The sequence below is a fragment of the Somniosus microcephalus genome, chromosome 1 (genome assembly GCF_052327205.1).
Source record: "Somniosus microcephalus isolate GS21.2 chromosome 1, FLI_Smic_1.0, whole genome shotgun sequence".
In the NCBI taxonomy this organism is placed as follows: domain Eukaryota; kingdom Metazoa; phylum Chordata; class Chondrichthyes; order Squaliformes; family Somniosidae; genus Somniosus; species Somniosus microcephalus.
The window spans coordinates 141,151,628-141,165,624 of NC_140987.1; positions in this window are offsets into that span (position 1 = coordinate 141,151,628).

Sequence of the window (13,997 nt, forward strand, 5' to 3'; positions counted from 1 at the left end):
TCATGCTCTAGAGCATGCCGTCATGATCTAGAGTAGGCCGTCATGCTGTAGATAATGCCATCATGCTATAGAGTCTGCCGTCATGCTCTAGTTCCGCCGTCATGCACTAGAGAACACCGTCATGATGTAGAGCATGCTGTCATGCTCTAGAGCATGCCGTCATGCTCTAGAGTCCGTCGTCATGCTCTAGTTCTGCCATCATGCTCTAGGCAACACCGTCATGCTCTAAAGGATGCCGTCATGCTCTATAGTCCATCGTCATGCTCTAGAGAAGGCCGTCATGCTCTAGAGTAGGCCTTCAAGCTCTAGAGAATGCTGTGATGCTCTAGAGAAGGCCGTTATGCACTAGAGAATGCTGTCATACCCTAGAGAAGGCTGTCAAGCTCCAGAGTCCGCTGTCTTGCCCTAGAGAAGGCTGTCATTCTCTAGAGAAAGCCGTCATGCTCTAGGGTCTGCCCTCATGCTCTAGAATAGGCCATCATGCTGTAGAGTACGCCCTCATATTCTAGAGTAGGCCATCATGCTCTAGAGTACGCCATCGTGCTCTAGAATAGGCCGTCATGCTCAAGAGAATGCCATCATAAGAACATAAGAACATAAGAAATAGGAGCAGGAGTAGGCCAATCGGCCCCTCGAGCCTGCTCCACCATTCAATAAGATCATGGCTGATCTGATCCTAACCTCAAATCTTCTATCACTCTGCATCCACCCGAACCCATGTGATCTCCCGGGAGAGGCGAAAAACCAGATAAAGACCCAATGGCCAATTTGGGAGAAAAAAATCTGGGAAATTCCTCTCCGACCCATCTAGGCGATCGAAATTCTTCCAGGAGATCACTCTGTCCCTATATTTTCTACAGTACTTACCTTCTGTAAAGACGATCTCCACCCCAGCCAGGAACAGGAATAAAACCATCTCCTGAAATCTAACAGAATTAGAACACGGTAGGAGCAGAACAAGGCTACACGGCCCCTGGGCCCGCTCCACTACCCACAGGGCCATGACCATTCCGAACCCAGACTCATGTCCAATTTCCTGCCCGCTCCCCGTAACCCTTTATTCCCTTTACTTCTAGGAAACTATCTATTTCTGTTTTAAATTTATTTAATGATGTAGCTTCCACAGCTTTCTGGGGCAGCAAATTCCACAAACCTACCACCCTCTGAGTGAAGAAGTTTCTCCTCATCTCAGTTTTGAATGAGCAGCCCCTTATTTTAAGATTATGCCCCCTAGTTCTAGTTTCACCCATCATTGGGAACATCCTCACCGCATCCACCCGATCAAGCCCCTTCACAATCTTATATGTTTCAATAAGATCGCCTCTCATTCTTCTGAACTCCAATGAGTAGAGTCCCAATCTACTCAACCTCTCCTCATATGACCACCCCCTCATCCCCGGGATTAACCGAGTGAACCTTCTTTGTACTGACTCGAGAGCAAGTATGTCTTTTCTTAAGTATGGACACCAAAACTGTATGCAGTATTCCAGGTGCGGCCTCACCAATACCTTGTACAACTGCAGCAATACCTCCCTGTTTTTATATTCCAACCCCCTAGCAATAAAAGCCAACATTCCATTGGCCTTCTTGATCACTTGCTGCACCTGCATACTAACTTTTTGAGTTTCGTGCACCAGGACCCCCAGATCCCTTTGTACTACAGTACTTTCCAGTTTCTTGCCATTAAGATAATAACTTGCTCTCTGATTTTTCCTGCCAAAGTGCATAACTTCACACTTTCCAGTATTGTATTCCATCTGCCAAATCTCTGCCCACTTACTTAGCCTGTCTATGTCCCTTTGCAGGTTTTTTATGTCCTCCTCACTCACTACTTTCCGTCCCATCTTTGTATCATCTGCAAACTTTGATATGTTACACTCGGTCCCTTCCTCCAAATCGTTAATATAGATTGTAAAGAGTTGGGGACCCAGCACTGACCCCTGCGGAACACCACTAGTTACTGGTTGCCAATCTGAGAACGAACCATTTATCCCAACTCTCTGCTTTCTGTTAGAGAGCCAATCCTCCACCCATGCCAGAATATTACCCCCAATCCCGTGATTTTTTATCTTGAGCAATAATCTTTTGTGTGGCACCTTATCAAATGCCTTTTGGAAGTCTAAATACACTACGTCCACTGGTTCCCCTTTATCCACCCTGTATGTTACTTCCTCAAAAAACTCAAGCAAATTTGTTAAACATGACTTCCCCTTCATGAAACCATGCTGAGTTTGCCCTATTAAATTGTGTTTATCCAAATGTCCCGTTACTGTCTCCTTAATAATGGACTCTAACATTTTACCAACCACAGATGTTAGGCTAACAGGTCTATAGTTTCCAGCCTTCTGCCTACTACCCTTTTTAAATAATGGTGTTACATTAGCAGTTTTCCAATCTGCCGGGACCTTTGCTGAGTCCAGTGAGTTTTGGAAAATTATTACCAATGCATCCACAATCCCTACCGCTACTTCCCTCAAGACCCTGGGATGCAAGCCATCAGGTCCAGGGGATTTATCCGCCTTGAGTCCCATTATTTTACCAAGTACCACTTCCTTAGTGATTTTAATTGTATTTAGTTCCTCCCCCCCTAGAGCCCCCTGTTTGTCCAGTGTTGGGATATTCTTAGTGTCCTCTACTGTAAAGACTGATACAAAGTAATTGTTCAGTGTTTTTGCCATCTCCATGTTTCCCACCATTAATTTCCCGGTCTCATCCTCTAAGGGACCAACATTTACTTTAGCCACCCTTTTTCTTTTTATATAACTATAGAAACTTTTACTGTCTGTTTTTATATATTTTGCTAATTTACTTTCATAATCTATCTTCCCTTTCTTAATCAATCTTTTTGTTATTTTTTGCTGTCTTTTAAAGACTTCCCAATCTTCCATCCTCCCACTAGATTTGGCTACCTTATATGCCCTTGTTTTTAGTCGGATACTATCCTTAATTACTTTACTTAGCCACGGATGGCTATCTTTTCTTTTACACCCTTTTTTCCTCAGTGGAATATATTTTTTTTGGAAGTTGTAAAATAACTCCTTAAATGTACACCACTGGTCATGTACCGTCTTACCCTTTAATCTATTTTCCCAGTCTACTCTCATTAATTCCGCTCTCATACCTTCATAGTCTCCTTTATTCAAGCTCAGCACGCTTGTTTGAGATCCAACCTTCTCACCCTCTAATTGAATATGGAACTCAACCATGCTTTGGTCACTCATTCCAAGGGGATCCTTTACTAGGACATTTTTAATTAATCCTGTCTCATTACACAGGACCAAATCTAAGGTTGCTTGCCCCCTGGTCGGTTCAGTTACATACTGCTCAAGAAACCCATCCCTAATACACTCAATGAACTCTTCCTCAAGGCTGCTCTGCCCAATTTGATTTGTCCAGTTAATATGATAATTAAAATCCCCCATAATTATAGCTGTTCCCTTATTACAAGCCTCAACTATTTCCTGATTAATACTCCGTCCAACAGAGTTGCAACTGTTCGGAGGCCTATAGACTACACCCACTAGTGTTTTTTTCCCCTTATTATTCCTTACCTCCACCCAAACTGTTTCACTATCGTGCTCCTTTGACCCAATATCATTTCTCTGTATTATAGTGATTCCTTCCTTTATTAACATAGCCACCCCACCTCCTCTCCCTTCCTGCCTGTCCTTCCTGTGATCATGCTCTATAGCAAGTTGTCATGCTCTAGAATCCACCATCATGCTCTAGAGAACACCCTCATGCTCTAGAGTATGCCATCAGGCTCTAAAGTCCATCTCCACGCTCTAGAATAGGCCGTCATGCTCTGGAGTACGCCGTCATGATTTAGAGAACGACTTCATGCTCTGGAGAACACCTTCAGGCTCTAGAGTCTGCTGACATGCTTTAGAGAAAGCCCTCATGCTCTAGAACACGGCGTCATGCTCTAGAGAATGGCATCATGCTCAAGAGATCACAGTCATGCCCTAGAGAAGGAATTCATGCTCTAGAGAACACCGGCAAGCTCTAGAGAACGCCGTCAAGCTCCAGCGATCGACGTCAAGCTCTAGAGATCATTGTCATGCCCTAGAGAAGGCTGTCATGCTCTAGAGTAGGCCGCTAAGCCTTAGTGAATGACATCATGCACTAGAGAATGCCGTTAAGCTCTAGAGAATGCTGTCATGCCCTAGAGAACGCTGTCATGCCCTAGAGAAGGCTGTCATGCTCCTAGAGTATGCTGTCATGCTCTAGAATAGGCCATCTTGCTCTGGAGAAAACCCTCATGCTCTAGAGTAGGCCATCATGCTCTAGAGTACGCCATCATGCTCTAGAATAGGCTGTCATGCTCAAGAGAAAGCTGTCATGCTCTAGAATACACCGTCATGCTCTCGAGCAAGTTGTTTTGTTCTAGATCACGCCGTCATGCTCTAGAGAACGCCCTCATGCTCTAGAGTCTGCCGTCGTGCCCTAGAGAAGGCAGTAATGCTCTAGTAAAAGCCGTCATGCTCTAGAGAACAGCGTCATGCTCTTGAGTCCACCATCATGCTCTAGAAAACAGCATCATGCTCTAGAGTCAGCCCCAGTGCGGCATCGGCAGCGGGTGGAGGCGGAGCTGAGCGGCAGAGCGACTACAAGAGGCTCCAGAGGCCCAGGTAGGCCCCAGTGCGGCATCGGCAGCGGGTGGAGGCGGAGCTGAGCGGCAGAGCGACTACAAGAGGCTCCAGAGGCCCAGGTAGGCCCCAGTGCGGCATCGGCAGCGGGTGGAGGCGGAGCTGAGCGGCAGAGCGACTACAAGAGGCTCCAGAGGCCCAGGTAGGCCCCAGTGCGGCATCGGCAGCGGGTGGAGGCGGAGCTGAGCGGCAGAGCGACTACAAGAGGCTCCAGAGGCCCAGGTAGGCCCCAGTGCGGCATCGGCAGCGGGTGGAGGCGGAGCTGAGCGGCAGAGCGACTACAAGAGGCTCCAGAGGCCCAGGTAGGCCCCAGTGCGGCATCGGCAGCGGGTGGAGGCGGAGCTGAGCGGCAGAGCGACTACAAGAGGCTCCAGAGGCCCAGGTAGGCCCCAGTGCGGCATCGGCAGCGGGTGGAGGCGGAGCTGAGCGGCAGAGCGACTACAAGAGGCTCCAGAGGCCCAGGTAGGCCCCAGTGCGGCATCGGCAGCGGGTGGAGGCGGAGCTGAGCGGCAGAGCGACTACAAGAGGCTCCAGAGGCCCAGGTAGGCCCCAGTGCGGCATCGGCAGCGGGTGGAGGCGGAGCTGAGCGGCAGAGCGACTACAAGAGGCTCCAGAGGCCCAGGTAGGCCCCAGTGCGGCATCGGCAGCGGGTGGAGGCGGAGCTGAGCGGCAGAGCGACTACAAGAGGCTCCAGAGGCCCAGGTAGGCCTCACCAATCTCCAATCTCAGGGAAGGAGAGAGTTAAAAAGCCATTTAAAAAAACAGCTGAGGCGGAAGTCCAGGTCGTGAGCTTTTTTTCAGAAGCGGACCTGGTGGGAAGCACCCAGGTGAAAGGTATTTAAGGAGGGCAGGAACCGGGAGGAGCGGGAAGTCGGCGTAGGACCAAGGGGACACAAGACCGGGAAGTCAGCGAAAGACCAGGGAGGTAAGACTAACTGGTAAGTACTTTCCTCAAACCTTCCTAGAAAGTAAAACCAAAACTAGTGGGATTTGGTTAGTTTAAAAAGGAATAAGAGGAGTACAGTATACATTGGTCTAAGTAAGCTTCGGGAAAACAAAAGTCGATAAATAAACTAAAACTAGAAAATTAAAAAGTAATATAAGGGTTAAGTCATGGCAGTAGAGCTCGGACCTGTGTCATGCTCCTCCTGTAACATGTGGGAAATCAGGGACGCTTCCTGTGTACCTGACGACTATGTGTGCGGGAAGTGTGTCCAGCTGCAGCTCATGTGGGACCGCATGACGGCCCTTGAGCTGCAGATGGACTCACTTTGGAGCATCCACGATTCTGAGAGGGGTGTGGATAGCACATTTAGTGAGTTGGTCACACCGCAGGTTAAGGCCAGCGTAGACAGTACATGGGTGACCAAAAGGCAGAGCAAGGGCAGGAAGGTAGTGCAGAAATCCCCTGGGGTTGTCTCCCTTAGCAACAGGTTCACCGTCTTAGGTACTGTTGTCGGGGGGGGTGACGCATCGGGGGAAGGCACCAGCAGCCAGGCTCATGGCACCATGACTGGCTCTGTTGCAAAGAAGGGAGGGAAAAAGAGTGGCAGGGCTATAGTAATAGGGGATTCGATTGTAAGGGGAATAGATAGGGGTTTCTGTGGTCGCGACCGAGACTCCAGGATGGTATGTTGCCTCCCTGGTGCAAGGGTCAAGGATGTCTCGGCGCGGGTGCAGAACATTCTGGAGGGGGAGGGGGAACAGCCAGTTGTCGTGATACATGTTGGTACCAACGACGTAGCTAAAAAAAGGGAAGAGGTCCTACAAGTAGAATTTAGGGAGTTAGGAGCCAAGCTAAAAAGTAGGACCTCGAAGGTAGTAATCTCTGGATTACTACCAGTGCCACGTGCTAGTAAGAGTACAGAGAACAGGATAGTTAGGCTAAATACGTGGCTTGAGCAGTGGTGTAAGAGGGAGGGTTTTAAATTTTTGAGGCATTGGAACCAGTTTTGTGGTAGGTGTGACCTATACAAAAGGGACGGTCTACACCTGTGCAGAGATGGAACTGATGTTCTCGGGGTAATTTTTGATAAAGCAGTTCGGGAGCATTTAAACTAGTATGGCAGGGGGCTAGAAACCTATGTAGTGAAATAGAGGAAAGTGAAAGGCAGACAGAAATAAATGGTAAAAGGGTGAGGAACAAAAAACAAAGGGCCAAACTAATTCATAAAAAATGTGAGCATAAAAAAAGCCTGAGGGTTTTATACCTTAATGCGAGAAGCATCAGGAACAAGGTAGATGAATTAGCTGTGGAAATAGAGGTTAATAATTATGATCTAATTGGGATTACGGAAACATGGTTGCAGGGTGAGCAGGGCTGGGAGCTTAACATACAGGGGTATTCAGTATTTAGGAAGGATCGACAAAAAAGAAAGGGAGGAGGGGTAGCATTGCTAGTAAAAGAGGGGATAAATGCAATTGAAAGGAAGGATATTAACTCAGTTAATACAGAATCTATATGGGTGGAGCTAAGAAATAGCGAGGGGCGAAAAACATTAATAGGAGTGGTATATAGGCCTCCAAATAGTAAAATAGAGGTTAGGGAGGGCATCACGAGGGAAATTAGAGAAGCGTGCAATAAGAGCACAGCTGTCATCATAGGTGACTTTAACTTACATATAGATTGGACTAGCCTAATCAGTAAAAATAATGAGGAGGAGGAATTCCTTGAGTGTTTAAGGGATGGTTATCTGGATCAATATGTCGAGGAACCAACTCGGGAACAGGCTATATTGGACTGGGTACTGTGCAATGAGAAGGGACTAATCAGTAATCTTGTTGTACGGGGACCCTTGGGTCAGAGCGATCATAACATGATCGATTTCTCACTCGAAATGGAGAGCGAAGAAATTGACTCAGAGACTAAGGTCCTGAATTTAAACAAGGGGAATTATGATGCCATGAGACGGGAACTGAGTAGGTCTGATTGGACAACGTTCCTGAGAGGACTGGAGGTAGATAAACAATGGCAAACATTTAAAGATAGAATGACAAAATTGCAAAAATTGTTTATACCAATCTGGCATAAAAGGAAATCTAAAAAGGTGACTCAACCGTGGATAACAGGGGAAATTAGAGACAGCATAAAATCCAAAGATAGGGCGTATAAAATAGCCAAAAAAAGCGCCAGAGCGGAAGATTGGGAACAGTTTAAGATAGAGCAAAGGAGGGCAAAGGGCATGATCAAGAGGGGCAAAATAGCTTACGAAAATAAGCTGGCGGAAAATATAAAAACTAACTCCAAAAGCTTTTATAAATATATCAAAAGGAAAAGACTGGTGAAAACCAAAGTTGGTCCATTGCAGTCAGATACGGGGGAATATATAATGGGAAATAAGGAAATGGCAGATCAACTAAATGCATACTTTGGGTCAGTCTTTACGAAGGAAGACACAAAAAACCTCCCTGGGATATCGGGAAAAATAGGGACATTGGCAAAGGAGGAACTGACGCAAATCAATATCTCTAAGGATATGGTGTTAAGGAAGCTAAAGGGATTGAAGGTGGACAAATCCCCAGGGCCTGATAACATGCATCCTAGGGTACTGAAGGAGGTGGCCCTAGAGATAGCGGATGCACTAAGGATGATTTTTCAGAATTCATTAGACTCGGGAACAGTGCCGATGGATTGGAGGGTAGCTAACGTTACCCCACTATTCAAAAAGGGGGGTAGGGAAAAAGCAGGTAATTACAGACCTGTAAGCCTTACATCAGTTGTGGGCAAAATGCTGGAGTCCATCATTAAGGATGAAATAGCGGAGCACTTAGCAAATGGGGACAGGATAGGACAGAGTCAACATGGATTTACAAAGGGTAAATCGTGCTTGACTAATCTATTGGAATTTTTTGAGGGAGTAACTGGTAGAATAGATGGGGGAGAGCCAGTAGATGTGGTGTACCTGGACTTCCAAAAGGCCTTCGATAAGGTCCCACATAAAAGATTAGCATGGAAAATTGAGGCTCATGGGATAAAGGGGAAAGTTTTGGCGTGGATAGGGAACTGGCTGTCAGATAGAAAACAGAGAGTTGGAATAAACGGCTCATTTTCTGAATGGCAGGCAGTAACAAGTGGGGTACCACAGGGATCTGTCCTGGGCCCCCAGCTGTTCACAATTTACATTAATGACCTGGATCAGGGAGTCGGATGCAGCATTTCCAAATTTGCAGACGACACTAAACTAGGAGGTGGGGTGGGCTCAGAGGAAGAGACCAGGAAGCTCCAGAGCGATTTGGACAGACTGGGCGATTGGGCGGATAAATGGCAGATGCACTATAATGTGGACAAGTGCGAAGTTATCCACCTTGGGTGCAGGAACGGGAGGGCAAATTATTATTTAAATGGCAATAGATTGGGAGAGGGGGAAGTACAGAGAGACCTGGGTGTTCTTGTACACCAGTCACTGAAGGCGAGCATGCAGGTGCAACAGGCGGTCAAGAAGGCAAACGGTATGCTGGCCTTCATAGCAAAAGGGTTAGAATACAGGAACAGGGATACCTTGCTGCAGCTGTACAGGGCACTGGTGAGACCACACCTCGAGTACTGTGTACAGTTTTGGTCGCCTCATCTGAGGAAGGATGTTCTTGCCATGGAGGGGGTGCAGCGGCGATTCACCAGGCTGATACCAGGAATGGCGGGAATGACCTATGAGGAGAGACTATGTAGTTTAGGGATGTACACACTGGAGTTTAGAAGATTGAGAGGGGACCTCATAGAAGTGTATAAAATTCTGACAGGTCTAGACAGACTGGATGCAGAAGGAATGTTTCCCTTGGCGGGTGAGAACAGAACTAGAGGACATAATTTAAGGATAAGGGCTAAACCATTTAGGACAGAGATGAGGGGGAATTTCTTCACTCAGAGAGTGGTGAACCTGTGGAACTCATTGCCACAGAGGGCAGTGTACGCCAACTCATTAAATATATTTAAGAGGGAATTAGATATATTTCTACGGGCAAAAGGGGTTAAGGGTTACGGAGAGAAGGCGGGGACGGGATACTGAATTAAAGGATCAGCCATGATCTCATTAAATGGCGGAGCAGGCACGAAGGGCCGAATGGCCTACTCCTGCTCCTATCTTCTATGTATCTATGTATCTATGTATCATGCCCTAGAGAACGCTGTCATGCCGAAGAGAAGGTAATCATGCTCTAGAGAAAACCATCATGCTCTGGAGAATGCCGTCATGCTCGAGAGAATGTCGACAGAATCTAGAGTCTGCTGACATGCTCCAGAGTAGGCTGTCGTGCGATAGAGAAAGCCGTCATGCTCTAGAGAATGCCATCATGCTCTAGAGAACGCCATCATGCTCTACAGAAAACCCTCATGCACTAGAGTAGGCCATCATGCTCTAGAGCATGCCGTCATGCTCTATAGAATGCCATCATGCTCTAGAGAACGCTGTCATGCTCTAAAGTATGCCATCATGCTCTAGAGAATGCTGCCATGCCCTAGAGAACACCGTCATGCCCTAGAGAACACCGTCATGCCCTAGAATAGGCCATCATTCTCTAGAGAAAGCCGTCAAGCTCTAGAGATCACAGTCATGCCCTAGAGAAGGACTTCATGCCCTAGAGAAGGCCGTAATGCTCTACAGTAGGCCATCAAGCTCTAGAGAACGCCGTCATGCTCCAGAGAATGCCGTTAAGCTCCAGAGAACGCTGTCATGCCCTAGAGAATGCTGTCATGCCCTAGAGAAGGTCATCAAGCTCCAGAGAAAGCCGTCATGCTCTAGAGAATGCCCTCGTGTTACAGTGTAGGCTGTCATACTCTAGAGTCTGCTGTCATGCTCTAGAGTAGGCTGTCATGCTCTAGAGTATGCCGTCATGCTCCATTGTCCGTCATCATGCTCTAGAGTAGACCGTCAGGCTCTGGTGTCCGCCGTCATGCTCTAGAGAGCAGCATCATGCTCTAGAGTACGCCGTCATGCTCTAGAAAATGTCGTCATTCTATAGAGTCCGCCGTCATGCTCTAGAGAAAGCCATCATGCTCTGGAGAATGCCATCATGCTCGAGTGAATGTTGACAGAATCTAGAGTCCGCTGACATGCTCCAGAGTAGGCCGTCATGCACTAGAGAAAGCCGTCATGCTCTAGAGAATGCCATCATGCTCTAGAGAACGCCGTCATGCTCTACAGAAAACGCTCATGCTCTAGAGTAGGCCGTCATGCTCTAGAGCATGGCATCATGCTCTAGAGCACACCATCATGCTCTATAGAATGCCGTCATGCTCTAGAGAACGCTGTCATGCTCTAGAGAATGCCATCATGCACTAGAGAACACTGTCATGCCCTAGAGAACACCGTCATGCCCTAGAATAGGCCATCATTCTCTAGAGAAAGCCGTCAAGCTATAGAGAATACCGTCAAGCTCTGGAGATCACAGTCATGCCCTAGAGAAGGACTTCATGCCCTAGAGAAGGCCGTAATGCTCTACAGTAGGCCATCAAGCTCTAGAGAATGCCGTCATGCTCTAGAGAAGGCCGTTAAGCTCTAGAGAACACCGTCATGCCCTAGAGGATGCTGTCATGCCCTAGAGAAGGCCATCAAGCTCCAGAGAAAGCCGTCATGCTCTAGAAAATGCCCTCGTGTTACAGCGTAGGCCGTCATGCTCTAGAGTCTGCTGTCATGCTCTAGAGTAGGCTGTCATGCTCTAACGTATGCCATCATGCTCCATAGTCTGTCATCATGCTCTAGAGTAGACCATCAGGCTCTGGTGTCCACCGTCATGCTCTAGAGAACAGCGTCATGCTCTAGAGTACGCCGTCATGCTCTAGAAAATGTCATCTTTCTATAGAGTCCACCATCATGCTCTAGAGAATGGCGTCATGCTCTAGAGAATGCCATCATGCTCTAGGGAACGGTGTCATGCTCTAGAGTACGCCGTCATGCTCCAGAGTCTGCCGTCATGCCCTGGAGAATGCCATCGTGCTCAAGAACATGCCGTTATGCTCTAGAGATTAGCGTGTAAAGTTAAGGCACATGGGATTGGGGGCAAGGTATTGACTTGGATAGAGAACTGGTTGGTGGATAGAAAGCAAAGAGTTGGAATAAACGGGTCGTTTTCCGAGTGGTAGGCAGTGACTAGTGGGGTACCGCAAGGATCGGTCCTAGGACCCCAGCTGTTCACAATATATATTAATGATCTAGGTGAGGGAACTAGATGTAATATCTCCAAATTTGCAGACGACACAAAGCTGGGTGGGAGGGTATGCTGTGAGGAGGATGTCGTGAAACTCCAGTACGATTTGGACAGGTTGGGTGATTGGGCAGAAACATGGCAAATGCACTATAATGTGGATAAATGTGAGGTTATCCACTTTGGTGGCAAAAACAGGAAGGCAGACTATTATTTGAGTGGCAATAGATTGGGAAAAGGGGAAGTGCAAAGAGACCTGGGTGTTCTTATGCACCAGTCGCTGAAGGTAAGCATGCAGGTGCAGCAGGCGGTTAAGAAGGCAAATGGTATGTTGGCCTTCATAGCAGGAGGGTTTGAGTACAGGAACAAGGATGTCTTGTTGCAGTTGTACAGGGCCTTGGTGAGACCGCACCTTGAGTATTGTGTGCAGTTTTGGTCACCTTATCTGAGGAAGGATGTTCTTGCCATGGAGGGAGTGCAGCGAAGATTCACCAGGCTGATACCTGGGATGGCAGGAATGACGTATGAGGAGAGATTGTGTCGATTGGGCTTATACTCACTGGAGTTTAGAAGATTGAGAGGGGATCTCATCGAAACCTATAAAATTCTGTCAGGCCTGGACAGACTAGATGCAGGAAGGATGTTTCCGATGGCCGGGGAGTCCAGAACCAGGGATCATAGTCTAAGGATAAGGGGTAAGCCATTTAGGACTGACATGAGGAGGAATTTCTCCACCCAGAGAGTGGTGAACCTGTGGAATTCTCTGCCACAGAGGGCGGTGGAGGCCAGTTCATTAAATATATTCAAGAAGGAGTTGGATATATTTCTTAAGGCTAAAGGGATCAAGGGATAGGGGGAGAAGGCAGGGACAGGGAACTGAATTTGGATGATCAGCCATGATCTCATTGAATGGCGGAGCAGGCTCAAGGAGCCAAATGGCCTACTCCTGCTCCTATCTTCTCTGTTTCTATGTTTCTAGAGAATGCCGTCATGCTCTAAGGTCTGCCATCATGCTCGAGAGAATGCCGTCAAGCTCAAGAGAACACCGTTATGCTCTAGAAAATGCCGTCATGCTCTAGAGTCCACCGTCATGCTCTAGAGAACACTGTCATGTTCTAGGGTCCGCCATCATGCTCCAGAGAATGCCATCAAGCTCAAGAGAACACCGTCATGCTCTAAAGAATGTCATCAAGCTCAAGGGAACGCCGTCTTGCTCTAGAGAATGTCATCATGCTCTAGAGTCCACCGTCATGCTCTAGAGGCCACCGTCATTCTCTAGAGAATGGTGTCATGCTCTAGAGAAAGCTGTCATGCTCCAGAGACCACCGTCATGCTCTGGAGAATGCCGTCATGCTCTAGAAAATGGCATCATCCCTTTGAGAAGGCCGTCATGCTCTAGTGAAAGCTAACATGCTCTAGAGAAAGCCTTCAGACTCTAGAGTCTGCTGACATGCTCTAGAATAGGCTGTCATGCTCTAGAGTCTGCCATCATGCTCTGGAGAATGCCTTCATGCTCTAGAGTCTGCTGACATGCTCTAGAGAAGGCCGTCATACTCTAGTGAAAGCCGCCATGCTCTGGAGAAAGCCTTCAGGCTCTAGAGTCCGCTGCCATGTTCTAGAGTCCACCGTCATGCTCTAGAGAAAGCCCTCATGCTCTAGAGAATGCCACAATGCTCTAGAGACCACTGTCATGCTCTAGAATATGCCGTCATGCTCTATAGAATGCTGTCATGCTCTGGAGAATGCCGTCAATATCAAGATAATGCCGTCATGCTCCAGAGTCCGCCGCCATACTCCAGAATAGGCCATCATGCTCTAGAGTACACCCTCATGCTCTAGAGTAGGCCATCATGCTCTAGAGTACGCCATCATGTTCTAGAATAGGCCGTCATGCTCAAGAGAATGCCATCATGTGTTAGAATATGCCGTCATGCTCTAGAGTCCACCGTCATTCTCTAGAATTGGCCGTCATGCTCTAGAGTATGAGGTCATGCTCTAGAGAATGACATCATGCTCTAGAGTATGCTGTCATGCTCTAGAGTCCCCAGTCAGGAGCTAGAGTAGGCTGTCATGCTCTAGAGAATGACATCATGCTCTAGAGTACGCCATCATTCTCTAGCATCCACCGTCATGCTCTAGAGAATGTCACCATGCTCTAGAGAATGCCGTCATTCTCTAGAGTACACCGTCATGCTCTAGAGAATGCTGTCA